This window comes from Plectropomus leopardus, chromosome 16, assembly GCF_008729295.1.
Source record: "Plectropomus leopardus isolate mb chromosome 16, YSFRI_Pleo_2.0, whole genome shotgun sequence".
Classification (NCBI taxonomy): Eukaryota; Metazoa; Chordata; class Actinopteri; order Perciformes; family Serranidae; genus Plectropomus; species Plectropomus leopardus.
This window is the reverse complement of record NC_056478.1, coordinates 6825095-6841736: the sequence shown is the minus strand read 5'-3', so window position 1 is coordinate 6841736 and position 16642 is coordinate 6825095. Positions and strand designations below refer to the sequence as shown.

Here is a 16642-nt window from a genome sequence, read left to right as displayed (position 1 = left end):
ATATGAGCAAAAAGGTTTTCAGGATGGCGGGCAAGAAAAGGCTTTAAAGGAAATAAAGGAAATGTGAAAAAAGAAAACATGTCACTTGTCATATCTTTTCACAAAGAGAGAAACCTGCTCAGAATCATTAAGTCAAAAAAGTTTTTTTTTGTTTAGGGAATTGAATTTCCTCCAAATGCATCAAACAGGAAACAGTTGTAAAGCTGAACAATAAGTCTGTCCACCCAGAGGATTTCATTTGCTTAAATTCAATTCAGGAAATCAGCTTTGTATTTTGAAGTATGCAGAGAAAAAGCCCTATGAGGTGGTGTCGTAGGATTAGTCTTTTGAAAGCAGCAGACATTTCTTTTCACATGTTTCTAAATAGGTCTAAGCTGGCAGCTCATTGAACTGCTTTATATTCCTGTTAGGGATGGACCACATTTTCACCTTTAAAATAGACCTGTGCTGTGTCTCGACTCACACTTTATCACTGACAGACCAGACAGCATTAACTTAATAAAGCCTTCATGACAAAACCAAGAGAATACAAAATGTGCTGCAGTTTTGATAATGAAAATAAGGAAATTGCCAAGGTGGTATTTCAATTTCAAATATCGTTTCTCAAGGCATATGAAAAAGACTAAAAGGATTAATGACTCATCATAACACCAGGGCAGCCATCCTTCAAACAAATGAACAAAATGGAATACAATAATAATGTTTTTCTTTTTCCCTCACAAATTTCAGTCTCCTCGTTCATGTCCTCAAAAAACCTCGGTGGCATTTGGAATTAACTGAAGAGCACAAATGGCAAATGTGGAGATGTCGGTGTTAACATAAAACAAAATTAAACTAGAGGGAGTACGATTGACATTTGAAGTTGCCAGAAGAAAATAGAAGCATTGTTTTTCTTTCCTGCAAACCACAAATACGTTAAATTTGCACCTTTCATAGGTATCTTGCCAGTGTTTCTAGCAAGCAAAGCTTCATTTATATAGCACATTTCATTCCAGGTGGAAGCACAACATGCTGTATAAAATGAGATGTACAATTTGCAGGCACAAACAAAGCCGTTAACTCACCATATATCAAATCCATCAAAAATTGAAATAAAAAAAAAATCACAAAAAAAACGGAAAGAAATAACAGTAAGAACCAATAAAAAAATATTAAATTTGATTTAAAAAAAAAAAAACAAACTAAAAACAGACCATTTAAAGAGGATAATACAAATGAATAAAATGAATATAAGAACTAAAAATAGAATTAAATAGATAAAAAGACCAATAAAAGATCATAACACACTAACACTTGATCGGCAGTCTGTTTGTCAGTCATTGGCTCTCACACATATCCAAACTTACTGTTTGATAAACATATTGTCTGCTAAATAAAAGTTCTGGTGGCTAAGTCTAGTCTGAAAGTATCTCTGGCCTGATCCTCAGAGAATTTAAATGTCAGCTGGTTTGCGTGAACTCCATTTTCTCCTCTAAAAGGACCAGTTCACACCTTCAGTCGTTCCCTTGAGGCATCAGTTTAAATGTGAGACGGGACAGAAAAGCAACAAGTGAGACTGATGATGTGAGTGAGGCTGGCTTTCAAAACAGACAGAAAAATAAAGACTGGCATTAGAGCGAATTAAATAAATACATATTTAGAAAAAGTCTGAAGTGGTTTACAACTTAAGTGCTAAAATTTGCATTTTATTCCCTCTTATTTCTTTAATATTCTTGATACTGTCATGGAGCGGTATACAATGTACAGCTTAATGAATACCAAAGATAACAGCTTTGAAATACAAACCCGGGTCTGTATCGCTAATGAAGCTCAGCAATCTCAAAATGTAGGATTTGGAGACTGTGGAAGGAAGACAAAAGACAGACAGAGACCAGCTTTCTGTCTTCTGCATCAGCTCTGCCTCTTCTCCCATGGGAGCAGGTGATTTTGTGGGCAGGCGGCCCTTAGGGACCATCTCTGGGGGCTCCACTACATGACAGCTTCAAAGAGTGAAAAAAGACTAAAGAGACGACGAGGTAGAAACAACAGTCTCATGTTACATTTCACTGCTGGTCTCCGAAAGGTGCCACATTTGAAAGAGTAGAATAATGACTGAAGGTCATTCTTTAATTGAGACATGTTGCACTAACAGTCGTCTCTTAGCGACTGTCAAACAGTCGCATGTTTTTTTTGTGGATTGTTTGGAAGTCACATTGGAATATTTCAGTGCCAGCTCTTTCCCCCGCTGTCATTTTTAGCTTTTTTGGTTTTGGCCTGACTTTAGCTTATTCCCCAACTGATTTGATTAGATTGTTGAATTCTAGCTTTCTGTGTAGTTATTTATTAAGTTATTTATTTGTTAACTTTTTGCTTGATTTTAAGTTGGATTTTCTTTAGCTTGATTTTATATGGTGGCCCTGAAGGTCAAAACACAACATTTCAGAAAAAGCTACATTTTCCAAAACACCGAAACATTTCAGACATTTGTCATGTTTTCTGAAATGCTGAAAAAAAGTGGAAAGTAGATTTACTTAGATTTTACCCTGACATTAACTTGATGTTTTGGCTCTGTTTCAGCCTCACTTCAGCTTGATTTTTCACACAGCTTTTACATTACTGTACCTTACTCTTGGTTGATTTTTAACCTGATTTTTAGCTTGACTTTGGCTTGACTTCAGGTTGGATTGGACTTGATATTTAGCTCAGATTTTAGCCTGACTTAAGCTTTATTTTAGTTTGATTTTAGCTTTATTTTTTTTGTTTTACTTTTGCTTGATTTTAGCTTTATTTTTAGCTTGCATTTCGCTTGATTATAGATTGTATTTAGCTTGATTGTTTTGTATGATTTGTTGTCTGATTTTTTAGCTTGATTTTAACTCGACATTTTGCTTGGGTTTACCTTGAGCCAGACATAAAATGCATCTGTTTAACTGACCCTTTATTTCTGTTATATGCAGGTTATTTTATCGGCAGACTTTGGCTGCTCGTCCTGATGGTTGAAACACATTATTGTAGCTTGATTTTACCCTGGCTGAAGGTATGTTCTGAGCTTGGGATTTTAGGGACATGGATGGGGCTTGATATTTAGCTTAAGTTTTAGCCTGACTTTTGCTTGATTTTAGTTTGGATTTGGCTCAGTTCTTTGCTTGATTTCTTTTTTTTTTAGCTTGGTTTTAGCGTGACGTTTTGGCTTGAATTTGAATTTCGCTTGACTCCTCAATTTTAGCTTGAGTGAGACATAAAAACCATCTATTGAATCAAACCTTTACACATTATGCAGGATCCTTTTTACTTAAACTACTTGTCATGATGGTTGAAAACATGCACCGGCATCACGTCATATACCTCAAAGCACAGTAGCAAACAGTTCAGTGTAATTTATACAAGTGTAATTCATTCATATTTAGAGCAGACAGACATTTTCTGCAGGGCATTCAGCACAGTAAATTAATTCATTCATGGCTGCTTTGTATCATTTTACTGCAAGCACATTTTAGCAGCTTTTCCACTTTACTTAAGTAATCTTGTCATACCGTGTAATTATGTCTCTTGCACAATGTAATGTTAACTTACATTTTAGCATAAATATTTTACTATATTAAGTTTACTGTTTTTATTGTGGGCATATTTGTTTAGTATGGAAGTGTAATGTGTCAATGAAACAAGTTTAGAAGCAAATACATTTTGCTGCTGATTGCTATGTATGACTTCTTCCAGACAAAAGAGAAGAGCTCCGGTAGCTCAATTTGCAGCTGTCTTTGAAAATGAAAAAGTTGAAGTCCAAAGGGAATAATGGCTCCTGATTTGCTCACTGTTAATGTGCAGCAGTGGGTTGTATTGGGGAGCCCACAGTCATCAAAAGACCCCATGAGGAGCCAATAAGATCACACCCGACTACTCTTTTGCCATTTTCTTTAAAGCTGAAATTTAATTTCTCTTCTTTTTTTACTGATTTAAAACAGTTTGGTTTCAGTGGTGGATGTAACTTAGAAATTAATATAATTCTGAATTAATATGTGACATGAAATGTCCTTGTTTGCTGCTGTTATTAATATTTATTATACAATTAAGTGCAGTGGCTGGATATAATTGTTTTAAAATGGTGCTTTACTTGCACTTGGCCCGAGTAGCTGTTTTGTAGGGATAGACCCATCCTTGCAAGGTGAAGTACCTTGAGTGTGGGAAACAACAATATGCAAGCCCACAGTTTTTGTCAATGAAAGTGGATGGCACAAATTTGATACCAGGTTGGGCTGATTGCCTGTTGCCCTGCTGCAGTTTGACTTTTTGCCAAATAGAGTTGTTGCTGTTTTTATGCTTCCGTGCCAACAATAGCCTCAAAATTAGCACAAACATTTACTTGGACTCAAGATTGAGACTCAGTAATCTTTGTTTTCCGTTGCGACAGAAAATCGTTTTAGACATTGCTCAACAAACAGTGCAAAACAAACTCAAAAAATAAACATACAACATGTGTTCTTTAAAAATGTTTAAATTAAATACCTTATACAATAATTAAGATAGAACAAAAATCACAATTTATTTGATTTTGTTGGGAATAGGTCAAAGATCAAGGACACTGACTTGCGTCAATCTCATTCTTGTAAGTGCATTATCTGATGAACACTTTAAAGAAATATCTTCACATTTGGCACAATTGTTAACTTGGACTCAGTAATGAACTTATTAGATTTTGGTGGTCATAGGTCAAAGGCCAAGGTCACTATGACCTTGCATCTGTTTCCTTCTTGGAAAGGATTTTCCTCAAATTTGGCACAAAGGTCCACTTGGACTTAAGGATGAACTGATTGAATATAATGATTGATGTTTTATGTTCAAGAGGTCAACGGTCAACCATGACATCATAGTGTCCTGGCCATTACTCAACGTCATAACTCAGGAACAGAAGGGAAGACATTTGGTCAGACACTGAATTGGTGACACTAACCTTTGGTGTCCCCCTGAAAACTGACGCATCCATGTTTTCACAGACATGGATGCAAACTGTAATTTCACCTTGACTGGTGCATGGAGGCAGTATTCTAGTTATGGTCATGTCACTTGTCATATAGTTAGTATAGTTTCTATACTACGTTTATGAACAGTTTGATTGATCATATTTTTCAGTAACTGAGGTCCAGGGCCAACAAACATTCCTTTGCCTCCCCTCCATCAATAGGCCTGTCCAGCCCCTGTCACTGTGTATATCTTTCCTCAAAATTTCACGCTGCCCTTTGCTGCCATCCCATTTGGTTCTCTGCACAGCATGTGGTCACCAGAGTGGCTTAAGGGACAAGCTAAAAAAGTGTAGACACTTTTCAGAGAAGTCAAAGAACGATAAAATTGTGATATGTGCTTTTAAGCCCTCTGATAGGATGTTCCAAGGTCACGCATGAGTCAGGCAGAAATCAAGCGCTGAAGTGTGATGATGGTTTCCTCGAGCTCTTTAAAGGTGATGGACATTAGAGAGAGCTGTAATGGTAAAAGAACACCGACATTTCATCTCAGCAAGCATTTTTACAACAATAAAACGTTAACAGGGTCCAGGCCACTGTGATCATCCATCATTACTTTCTGTACTGATATAGAGATTTTTTCTTCCCTATTCTAGTGATGAAAAAGACCACAGAGACACATAGTTCTGTACAAGAGGTCCCAGCTGTTTGCTATTATTATCTCTGGCAAAGGGGTTTTCACCTCTGTTTCTTTGTCTGTTTGTTGTTAAGCAGTATCTGCGATCTGTGGTTTGCAAAGGCATTTGTGGAAAGTTAGGGCTTTTCTACCTTTTGAGAGTGAAGCTGTTTCAGTAGATTTTGTCACAGTAGCGTCATGTCAGGAATGTGTCTCCCCCAATTCATGTGGTAGAAAATATAACTTTGAAGTGAATTTGATGAGTAACTATTTGCTTTTTTCTTATATCTCTTTCTGTACACCTGTTTTATCAGATTTTCTTCAAATTGTCACTTACTACGTTTCCCAGAAGGCATTTTTTAGTGAAATTTAACCAATGACATGCCATGCCGTGCTGCACCGCACCATACCATACGACTTTCATTTTACCTCAACACGATATAATGTATTTTTTTCCTGAGACATACTACTATGTTATGACTTTTTTCCATTATACTATACATTTGTGACATTTTTCAATATACTACACAATGATTTTTTACATACTGACTAAACTATTGCTTCATTTTTAACATCCTGTACTATGCCTCATTTTTATGCAGGATTTTTCATGCTGATTTGGATGACAAGCTAAAGTATTTTTATATTATATTTTTATAATGCTGTTTTGGATAACAAATATTATGTGGTTTTTTTCATGGTATTTTTTAAACATACTGTAATATGTGCTATTTTCGATGACAAGCTATATTATACTTTTATTCCATTTTTTTTCTAAAAAAAAATAAATTATATAATTCTAAATTTTATAATTTTAATATATATTCTATATTTTAATTTTTTTTTTTTTCAAATTTGAAATACTGATTTTTTTTAACCATTTCTTCCTCATTTAGAATTGTAATTGTCATCAAACTGTTTTCAACATTTATATTGATGACTTTTCCACTCCTTTTGGCATGCTATAGTATGGTTTTTTTTACATACTAAACAATGACATTTTTCAACATTTTAATGTCAATTTTTGGACCCTTTCTTCAACATTCTGTATTGTAATCATCATCAAATTACTATACTATTACTTCTTTTCAACAACTGGAATCATTACCTTTTCAACATACATTTGTGACATAGATAGATGGATAGAGAGATAGATTGATTGGTTTTTATTTTAAACACGGCAAATAAAATAAGATGACAAAAAATACAATTATGAGCAATACAAATATCAGATTCCCACTATACATATTCAGTAAAGAAACATAGTATATAATGTCACAAAAGCTGGAGGGTGACCAAAAATACTCATCAAATCTTACCCCCTTTTTGATTTTTTTTATATACATATGTAATCATACAGATATGTTCATATACATTCCTATTCACATAAACATATATATATACACCTACAACAGTACATACAGACATATACACACACACACACACATACATTCAAACTGAAGTGGGACTTTTTTTAACATGTTGATTTTTAGACCCTTTCTTTGACATTATATACTACTCTATAATCTCCATCAAAATGCTAAACTTTTTTTCTACATTTCAAATGATGACCTTTTTTAGCTATTTTTGAAATGCTGAAGTATGGCATTGTTTGACATAATATACTATGGCTTTTTTCAACATTTTAATGTTGATTTTTGGACCCCTTCTTTGCAATCTGTATTGTTATTGTCCTCAAAATGCTGGACAACAAACTGCATACCTTGCTTTTTGGGTCATTGTTTCGACATGTCATATTATGGTAGTTTTGGACATTTTTGCAACTTTCTATGCTATGGCATGTCTCGGCACGCTATTTAAAGAGGTTTTAAGTTGTTTTCAGCTGTTTTTGGAACATGTAATTTTTTGACATTTTTGCCATACTATAGCCTTGCTTCTTTGGTCATTTTTTATGTGCTATTTTTTATGGTTTCTGGCCGTTTTCTAATGTTTTTTGACCACTGATGCTATAACATGCTTCTACATGCTATACTAAGTGGTTTTCAGCTGTTTTTAGGATTTGTCAGTTTTCGAGAATTTTGCTGACTATAGCCTTGCTTCTTTGGTCATTTTTTTGACGTGCTATTTTTATAGGTTTTTTTAGACTTTTTTTGGATGTTTTTTTCACCACTGTGTGCTATAAATGTCTCTGCCTGTTAAACTAAGTGGTTTTCAGCTGTTTTTGGGATACGATCATTTTCGACAATTTTGCCATACTATAGCCTTGCTTCTTTGGTCATTTTTTTGACATGCTATTTTATGGGGTTTCCGGACGTTTTTGGATGTTTTTTTCACCACTGTGTGCTATAAAATGTCTCTGCCTGTTAAACTAAGTGGTTTTCAGCTGTTTTTGGGATATGTCCATTTTCAACAATTTTGCCATACTATAGCCTTGCTTCTTTGGTCATTTTTTTTTTTTGACACATTCTATTTTATGGGGTTTCTGGACGTTTTTAGATGTTTTTTTTCACCACTGTGTGCTATAACATGCCTCTACACGCTATACTAAGTGGTTTTCAGCTGTTTTTGGGATATGTCCATTTTCGACAATTTTGCCATACTATAGCCTTGCTTCTTTGGTCATTTTTTTGACGTGCTATTTTATGGGGTTCCTGGCTGTTTTTGGATGTTTTTTTTCACTACTGTGTGCTATAACGCGCCTCTACTTGCTATACTTGATGGTTTTCAGCTGTTTTTGGGATATGTCAATTTTCGACAATTTTGCCATACTATAGCCTTGCTTCTTTGGTCATTTTTTTTTTTTCCACATTCTATTTTATGGGGTTTCCTGGCTGTTTTTGGATGTTTTTTTCACCACTGTGTGCTGCTAACGTGCCTCTAGATGCTATACTAATGGTTTTCAGCTGTTTTTGGGATATGTCATTTTCGACAATTTTGCCATACTATAGCCTTGCTTCTTTGGTCATTTTTTTTTGACATTCTATTTTATGGGGTTTCTGGAACGTTTTTGGATGTTTTTTCACTACTGTTTGCTATAACATGCCTCTCCTTGCTATACTAAGTGGTTTTTAGCTGTTTTTGGGATATGTCCATTTTCGACAATTTTTGCCATACTATAGCCTTGCTTCTTTGGTCATTTTTTTGACGTGCTATTTTATGGGGTTTCTGGACGTTTTTTTGGATGTTTTTTCACCACTGTGTGCTATAACATGCCTCTACATGCTATACTAAGTGGTTTTCAGCTGTTTTTGGGGGATATGTCAATTTTCGACAATTTTGCCATACTATAGCCTTGCTTCTTTGGGCATTTTTTTGACGTGCTATTTTATGGGGTTTATGGACATTTTTGGATGTTTTTTCACCACTGTGTGCTATAACATGCACATCTTCTTGCTGTAATAAATGGTTTTTTCAGCTGTTTTTGGGATATGTCATTTTCGACAATTTTGCCATACTATAGCCTTGCTTCTTTGGTCATTTTTTTCCACATTCTATTTTATGGGGTTCCTGGCTGTTTTTGGATGTTTTTTCACCACTGTGTGCTATAAAATGCCTCTAGATGCTATACTACTAATGGTTTTCAGCTGTTTTTGGGATATGTCCATTTTCGACAATTTTGCCATACTATAGCCTTGCTTCTTTGGTCATTTTTTCCACATGTCTATTTTATGGGGTTCTGGACGTTTTTGGATGTTTTTTCACTACTGTGTGCTATAACATGCCTCTACTTGCTATACTAAGTGGTTTTTAGCTGTTTTTGGGATATGTCATTTTCGACAATTTTGCCATACTATAGCCTTGCTTCTTTGGTCATTTTTTTTTTGACGTGCTATTTTTATGGGGTTTCCTGGCGTTTTTGGATGTTTTTTTTCACCACTGTGTGCTATAACATGCCTCTACATGCTATACTAAGTGGTTTTCAGCTGTTTTTGGGATATGTCAATTTTCGACAATTTTGCCATACTATAGCCTTGCTTCTTTGGTCATTTTTTTTGACGTGCTATTTTATGGGGTTCCAGGCTGTTTTTGGATGTTTTTTCACTACTGTGTGCTATAACGCGCCTCTACTTGCTATACTAAGTGGTTTTCAGCTGTTTTTGGGATATGTCCATTTTCGACAATTTTGCCATACTATAGCCTTGCTTCTTTGGTCATTTTTTTGACGTGCTATTTTATGGGGTTTCTGGACGTTTTTGGATGTTTTTTTTCACCACTGTGCTATAACATGCGCATCTTCTTGCTGTAATAAATGGTTTTCAGCTGTTTTTGGGATATGTCATTTTTGACAATTTTGCCATACTATATAGCCTTGCTTCTTTGGTCATTTTTTTCCACATTCTATTTTTATGGGGTTCCTGGCTGTTTTTGGATGTTTTTTTCACCACTGTGTGCTATAACGTGCCTCTAGATGCTATACTAATGGTTTTCAGCTGTTTTTGGGATATGTCATTTTCGACAATTTTGCCATACTATAGCCTTGCTTCTTTGGTCATTTTTTCCACATTCTATTTTATGGGGTTTCTGGACGTTTTTGGATGTTTTTTCACTACTGTGTGCTATAAACATGCCTCTCCTTGCTATACTAAGTGGTTTTTAGCTGTTTTTGGGATATGTCCATTTTCGACAATTTTGCCATACTATAGCCTTGCTTCTTTGGTCATTTTTTTTTTTGACGTGCTATTTTATGGGGTTTCTGGACGTTTTTTGGATGTTTTTTTTCACCACTGTGTGCTATAACATGCCTCTACATGCTATACTAAGTGGTTTTCAGCTGTTTTTGGGATATGTCAATTTTCGACAATTTTGCCATACTATAGCCTTGCTTCTTTGGGCATTTTTTTTGACGTGCTATTTTATGGGGTTTCCTGGACATTTTTGGATGTTTTTTCACCACTGTGTGCTATAATGCGCTCTTCTTGCTATACTAAATGGTTTTCAGCTGTTTTTGGGATATGTCAATTTTCGACAATTTTGCCATACTATAGCCTTGCTTCTTTGGTCATTTTTTCCACATTCTATTTTATGGGGTTCCTGGACTGTTTTTTGGATGTTTTTTTTTCACCACTGTGTGCTATAACATGCCTCTAGATGCTATACTAAGTGGTTTTCAGCTGTTTTTGGGATATGTCAATTTTCGACAATTTTGCCATACTATAGCCTTGCTTCTTTGGTCATTTTTTTTGACGTGCTATTTTATGGGGGTTTCTAGACGTTTTTGGATGTTTTTTCACCACTGTGTGCTATAACATGCCTCTACTTGCTATACTAAGTGGTTTTTTTTTGTTTTTGGGATATGTCATTTTCGACAATTTTGCCATACTATAGCCTTGCTTCTTTTTGTCATTTTTTTTTGATGTGCTATTTTATGGGGTTCCTGGCTGTTTTTGGATGTTTTTTCACTACTGTGTGCTATAACATGCCTCAATATGCTATACTAAGTGGTTTTCAGCTGTTTTTGGGATATGTCAATTTTCGACAATTTTGCCATACTATAGCCTTGCTTCTTTGGTCATTTTTTTTGACGTGCTATTTTATGGGGTTTCCTGGCAGTTTTTGGATGTTTTTTCACCACTGTGTGCTATAACGCGCCTCTATATGCTATACTAAGTGGTTTTTTCTGTTTTTTGGGGATATGTCAATTTTCGACAATTTTGCCATACTATAGCCTTGCTTCTTTGGTCATTTTTTTTGACGTGCTATTTTATGGGGTTCCTGGCTATTTTTGGATGTTTTTTTTTTTCACCACTGTGTGCTATAACATGCCTCTAGATGCTATACTAATGGTTTTCAGCTGTTTTTTTGGGATATGTCAATTTTCGACATTTTTGCCATACTATAGCCTTGCTTCTTTGGTCATTTTTTCCACATGCTATTTTATGGGGTTTCTGGACGTTTTTTTTGAGGTTTTTTTTCACACTGTGTGCTATAACATGCCTGTATTGCTATACTAAGTGGTTTTTCAGCTGTTTTTGGGATATGTCAATTTTCGACAATTTTGCCATACTATAGCCTTGCTTCTTTGGTCATTTTTTTGATGTGCTATTTTATGGGGTTCCTGGCTGTTTTTGGATGTTTTTTTTTCACTACTGTGTGCTATAACATGCCTCTCCTTGCTATACTAAGTGGTTTTTAGCTGTTTTTGGGATATGTCATTTTCGACAATTTTGCCATACTATAGCCTTGCTTCTTTGGTCATTTTTTTTTTGACGTGCTATTTTATGGGGTTTCTGGACGTTTTTGGATGTTTTTTCACCACTGTGTGCTATAACATGCCTCTACATGCTATACTAAGTGGTTTTTAGCTGTTTTTGGGATATGTCAATTTTCGACAATTTTGCCATACTATAGCCTTGCTTCTTTGGTCATTTTTTTTTGACGTGCTATTTTATGGGGTTTCTGGACGTTTTTGGATGTTTTTTCACCACTGTGTGCTATAACATGCGCATCTTCTTGCTGTAATAAATGGTTTTCAGCTGTTTTTGGGATACGTCATTTTCGACAATTTGGGATATGTCAATTTTCGACAGTTTTGCCATACTATAGCCTTGCTTCTTTGGTCATTTTTTCCACATGCTATTTTATGGGGTTTCTGGATGTTTTGGGATGTTTTTTCATCACTGTGTGCTATAATGCGCCTCTACTTGCTATACTAAGTGGTTTTCAGCTGTTTTTGGGATATGTCCATTTTCGACAATTTTGCCATACTATAGCCTTGCTTCTTTGGTCATTTTTTTGACATGCTCTTTTATGGGATTTCTGGACGTTTTTGGATGTTTTTTCACCACTGTGTGCTATAACATGCCTTTATATGCTATACTAAGTGGTTTTCAGCTGTTTTTGGATATGTCAATTTTCAACAATTTTGCAATACTATAGCCTTGCTTCTTTGATCATTTTTTGATGTGCTATTTTATGGGGTTCCTGGCTATTTTTGGATGTTTTTTCATCACTGTGTGCCATAACATGCCTATTTATGCAATAGTAAGTGGTTTTCAGCTGTTTTTGGGATATGTCAATTTTCGACAATTTTGCCATACTATAGCCTTGCTTCTTTGGTCATTTTTTCTACATGCTATTTTATGGGGTTTCTGGACGTTTTTGGATGTTTTTTTCATCACTGTGTGCTATAACATGCCTTTATATGCTATACTAAGTGGTTTTTAGCTGTTTTTGGGATATGTCAATTTTCGACAATTTTACCATGCTATAGTCTTGCTTCCTTGGTCATTTTTTTTTTTTTTTTTGGCGTGCTATTTTATGGGGTTTCTGGGTGTTTTTGGATGTTTTTTTCACCACTGTGTGCTATAACATGGCTCTACTTGTTATACCAAGTGGTTTTTAGCTGTTTTTGGGATATGTCAATTTTTGACAATTTTGCCATACTATAGCCTTGCTTCTTTGGTCATTTTTTTGACGTGCTATTTTGTGGGGTTCCTGGCTGTTTTTGGATGTTTTTTCACCACTGTGTGCTATAACGCGCCTCTACTTGCTATACTAAGTGGTTTTTAGCTGTTTTTGGGATATGTCCATTTTCAACAATTTTGCCATACTATAGCCTTGCTTCTTTGGTCATTTTTTCCACATGCTATGTTATGCGGTTTCTGGAAATTTTGGGATGTTTTTTCACTACTGTGTACTATAACACACCTCTAGATGCTATACTAAATGGTTTTCAGCTGTTTTTGGGATTTGTCAATTTTCGACATTTTTGCCATAATATAGCCTTGCTTCTTTGGCCTTTTTTTCTACATTCTATTTTATGGTGTTTCTGGATGTTTTTTTCACCACTGTGTGCTATAACATGCCTTTATATGCTATACTAAGTGGTTTTCAGCTGTTTTTTAGGATATGTGAATGTTCGACATTTTTGCCATACTATAGCCTTGCTTCTTTGGTCATTTTTTTGATGTGCTATTTTATGGGGTTCCTGGCTATTTTTGGATGTTATTTCATCACTGTGTGCCATAACATGCCTATTTATGTTATAGTAAGTGGTTTTCAGCTGTTTTTGGGATATGTCAATTTTCGACAATTTTGCCATACTATAGCCTTGCTTCTTTGGTCATTTTTTCTACATGCTATTTTATGGGGTTCCTGGCTGTTTTTGGATGTTTTTTCACCACTGTGTGCTATAACGCGCCTCTACTTGCTATACTAAGTGGTTTTTAGCTGTTTTTGGGATATGTCAATTTTCGACAATTTTACCATGCTATAGTCTTGCTTCCTTGGTCATTTTTTTTTTTTTTTTTGACGTGCTATTTTATGGGGTTTCTGGATGTTTTTGGATGTTTTTTTCACCACTGTGTGCTATAACATGGCTCTACTTGTTATACCAAGTGGTTTTTAGCTGTTTTTGGGATATGTCAATTTTCAACAATTTTGCCATACTATAGCATTACTTCTTTGGTCAGTTTTTTGATGTGCTATTTTATGGGGTTCCTGGCTGTTTTTGGATGTTTTTTCAGCACTGTGTGCTATTACATGCCTGTACTTGCTATACTAAGTGGTTTTCAGCTGTTTTTGGGATTTGTCAATGTTTGACAATTTTGCCATATATAGCCTTGCTTCTTTGGGCATTTTTTCCACAATCTATTTTATGGGGTTTCTGGACATTTTTGGATGTTTTTTCACCACTGTGTGCTATACCATGCCTTTATATGCTATACTAAGTGGTTTTCAGCTGTTTTTGGGATATGTCAATTTTCGACAATTTTGCCATACTATAGCCTTGCTTCCTTGGTCTTTTTTTTTTTTGACGTGCTATTTTATGGGGTTTCTGGCTGTTTTGGGATGTTTTTCACCACTGTGTGCTATAACATGCCTTTTAATGCTATACTAAGTGGTTTTTAGCTGTTTTTGGGATATGTCAATTTTTGACAATTTTGCCATACTATAGCCTTGCTTCTTTGGTCAGTTTTTTGTTGTGCTATTTTATGGGGTTCCTGGCTATTTTTGGATGTTTTTTCAGCACTGTGTGCTATAAAATGCGTCTACTTGCTATACTAAGTGGTTTTTAGCTGTTTTTGGGATATGTCAATTTTTGACAATTTTGCCATCTTGCCAGAAGCAAGGCAAAATTCTTGAAAATTGACATATCCCAAAAACAGCTGAAAACCACTTAGTATAGTATATAAAGGCGCCTTATAGCACACAGTCGTGAAAAAAACATCTAAAAACGTCCAGAAACCCTATAAAATAGATTAGTGGAAAAAATGACCAAAGAAGCAAGGCTATAGTATGGCAAAATTGTCAAAAATTGACATATCCCAAAAACAGCTGAAAACAACTTAGCATACCGTCTAGAGGCGCGTCATAGGACACAGTGGTAAAAAAAACATCCGAAAACGTCCAGAAACCCCATAAAATAGAATGTGGAAAAAATTACCGAAGAAGCAAGGCTATGGTATGGCAAAAATGGTGAAAATTGACATATCCCAAAATCAGCTGTAAACCACTTACTATAGACAATGGTCCTCCTCAAAATGCTTTTTCATGTGGTTTTCAGAAGTTTTTTGGACATATTTTTACACTATTTACATACTATACCATGATGTTTTCAGTCATTTTTCAATATGCTATATTATGATATTTTTAGCCATTTTTTCAACATTTCATAATATGACATGTCTCGACATGCTATATTTTGTGGTTTTCAGCTTGTTTTTGGACATGTCACATTTTGATGTTTTTTGCTATCTTATGCTATGATGTTTTCAGTAATTTTTTTGAAATGCGTTTGTTTTTGGATGGCTTTCTTTGATGACATGAGTATTTTGGAATCATTTTTCAGTATGGAAAAATTTCGACATCATGCTCTAATATGACATTTTGAAGCAATTTTGGACAACAGTCTCAAGTATGACTTTTTGATGCAATTTTGAAAGACATGCTATAGTGTCACGTTTTAACTTGTTTTTGGATAACATGCTGCAGTGTAAAATTTTGACACAGTATGGGACAACATGCTATACTACTACTTTTTGAAGCAGTTTTAGAGCATCAGCTATTGTATTACTTTTTGGTGCAATTTTTTACGAAGTGCTGTAGAAGTACTTTTTGACACAATTTTACATGAGACGAATGGATTCAGTTTGCATTTTTCTATCAGTATTAAACATGGCCACAACAGAGACAGTAGACACCTGTCATTTTATGTCACATCTGAATAGCTTAAGTCCAATTCACATTTCTTACAGGGTTGGTATTCAAAAGAAAGGCAGTACTGGACATTAAATCACTTGGAGGAGTTTTACTGTAAAGCAGCCGTAAGTTAACGTCAAGCTAAATGTTGGAGCAAATTTTTAAAAAATATACTTAAAGGCATTCCTGAGATATCGCAGTCCAGGGAATGTTACGGATGGACAGCCTGAAAACGTAATACCTCTGGGCAAGGCTGTCAAAGTTGTGGGTGCATACAAATGTTACTACAGTGGATGGATGTTGTAGAAGTTGTTGTAGTTGTATTCTTACATTGTCCTTCTCTTCTTTTCTCTCCAGATGATTGCAGAGTTTCCAGATGAAACATGGATGACACCTCAGTTTTCGTCTCCTGCGCTTAGTCTTCTCTGTGGTATTATATGCCATAAAAATGTCCTAAAAAAGATACAGAAAAGCACATCATAAGAATAGCCATAGCAATGATGTCATAAAAATGTAATAGTACCCAGCCTCTGATGATATAGTATGTAAGAATGTTCCAAAAAAACATTGTATGATATGTTATTAAAAAAAAGTCATGGCAAACTAACAAACAGAAATGGCCTGTCATGTTTTGAGAACTTTGGTATTGATTTCTTGTCAAAATATCTGTTCATGTGACATCCCCAGTGGCCACTAGGGGCACAGAGATTCTGTTTCTGAGGGAAACTGTGTCAGGGTAGGTGACAACGTACGGGTAAGGGCTGAAACAGTTACTGGTTATCACGATAATCAGGATAAAATTCCCCTTTGGTTACCGTTCACATTTTAATTATCATGATAACTGCGTTTTATTATCTTTCTTTGAGATAACGGTAAATGCTGTCAGCAGGGTCCGAAATTAACCGGTGCCTACTTTTGCAAACTTGTCCTA

General features: G+C 35.2%; 1 long non-coding RNA gene across 1 annotated transcript in view; it reads left to right on the top strand.

The window, feature by feature from the left end:
- Nucleotides 1–16235, top strand: part of LOC121955208 — a 66016-nt gene extending 49781 nt beyond the window's left edge. The window contains exon 3 of the long non-coding RNA XR_006106616.1: nt 16069–16235. This is a non-coding gene — a long non-coding RNA (uncharacterized LOC121955208). The remainder of the gene's footprint in view (nt 1–16068) is intronic.
- The last annotated feature ends 407 nt before the right edge of the window (nt 16236–16642 follow it).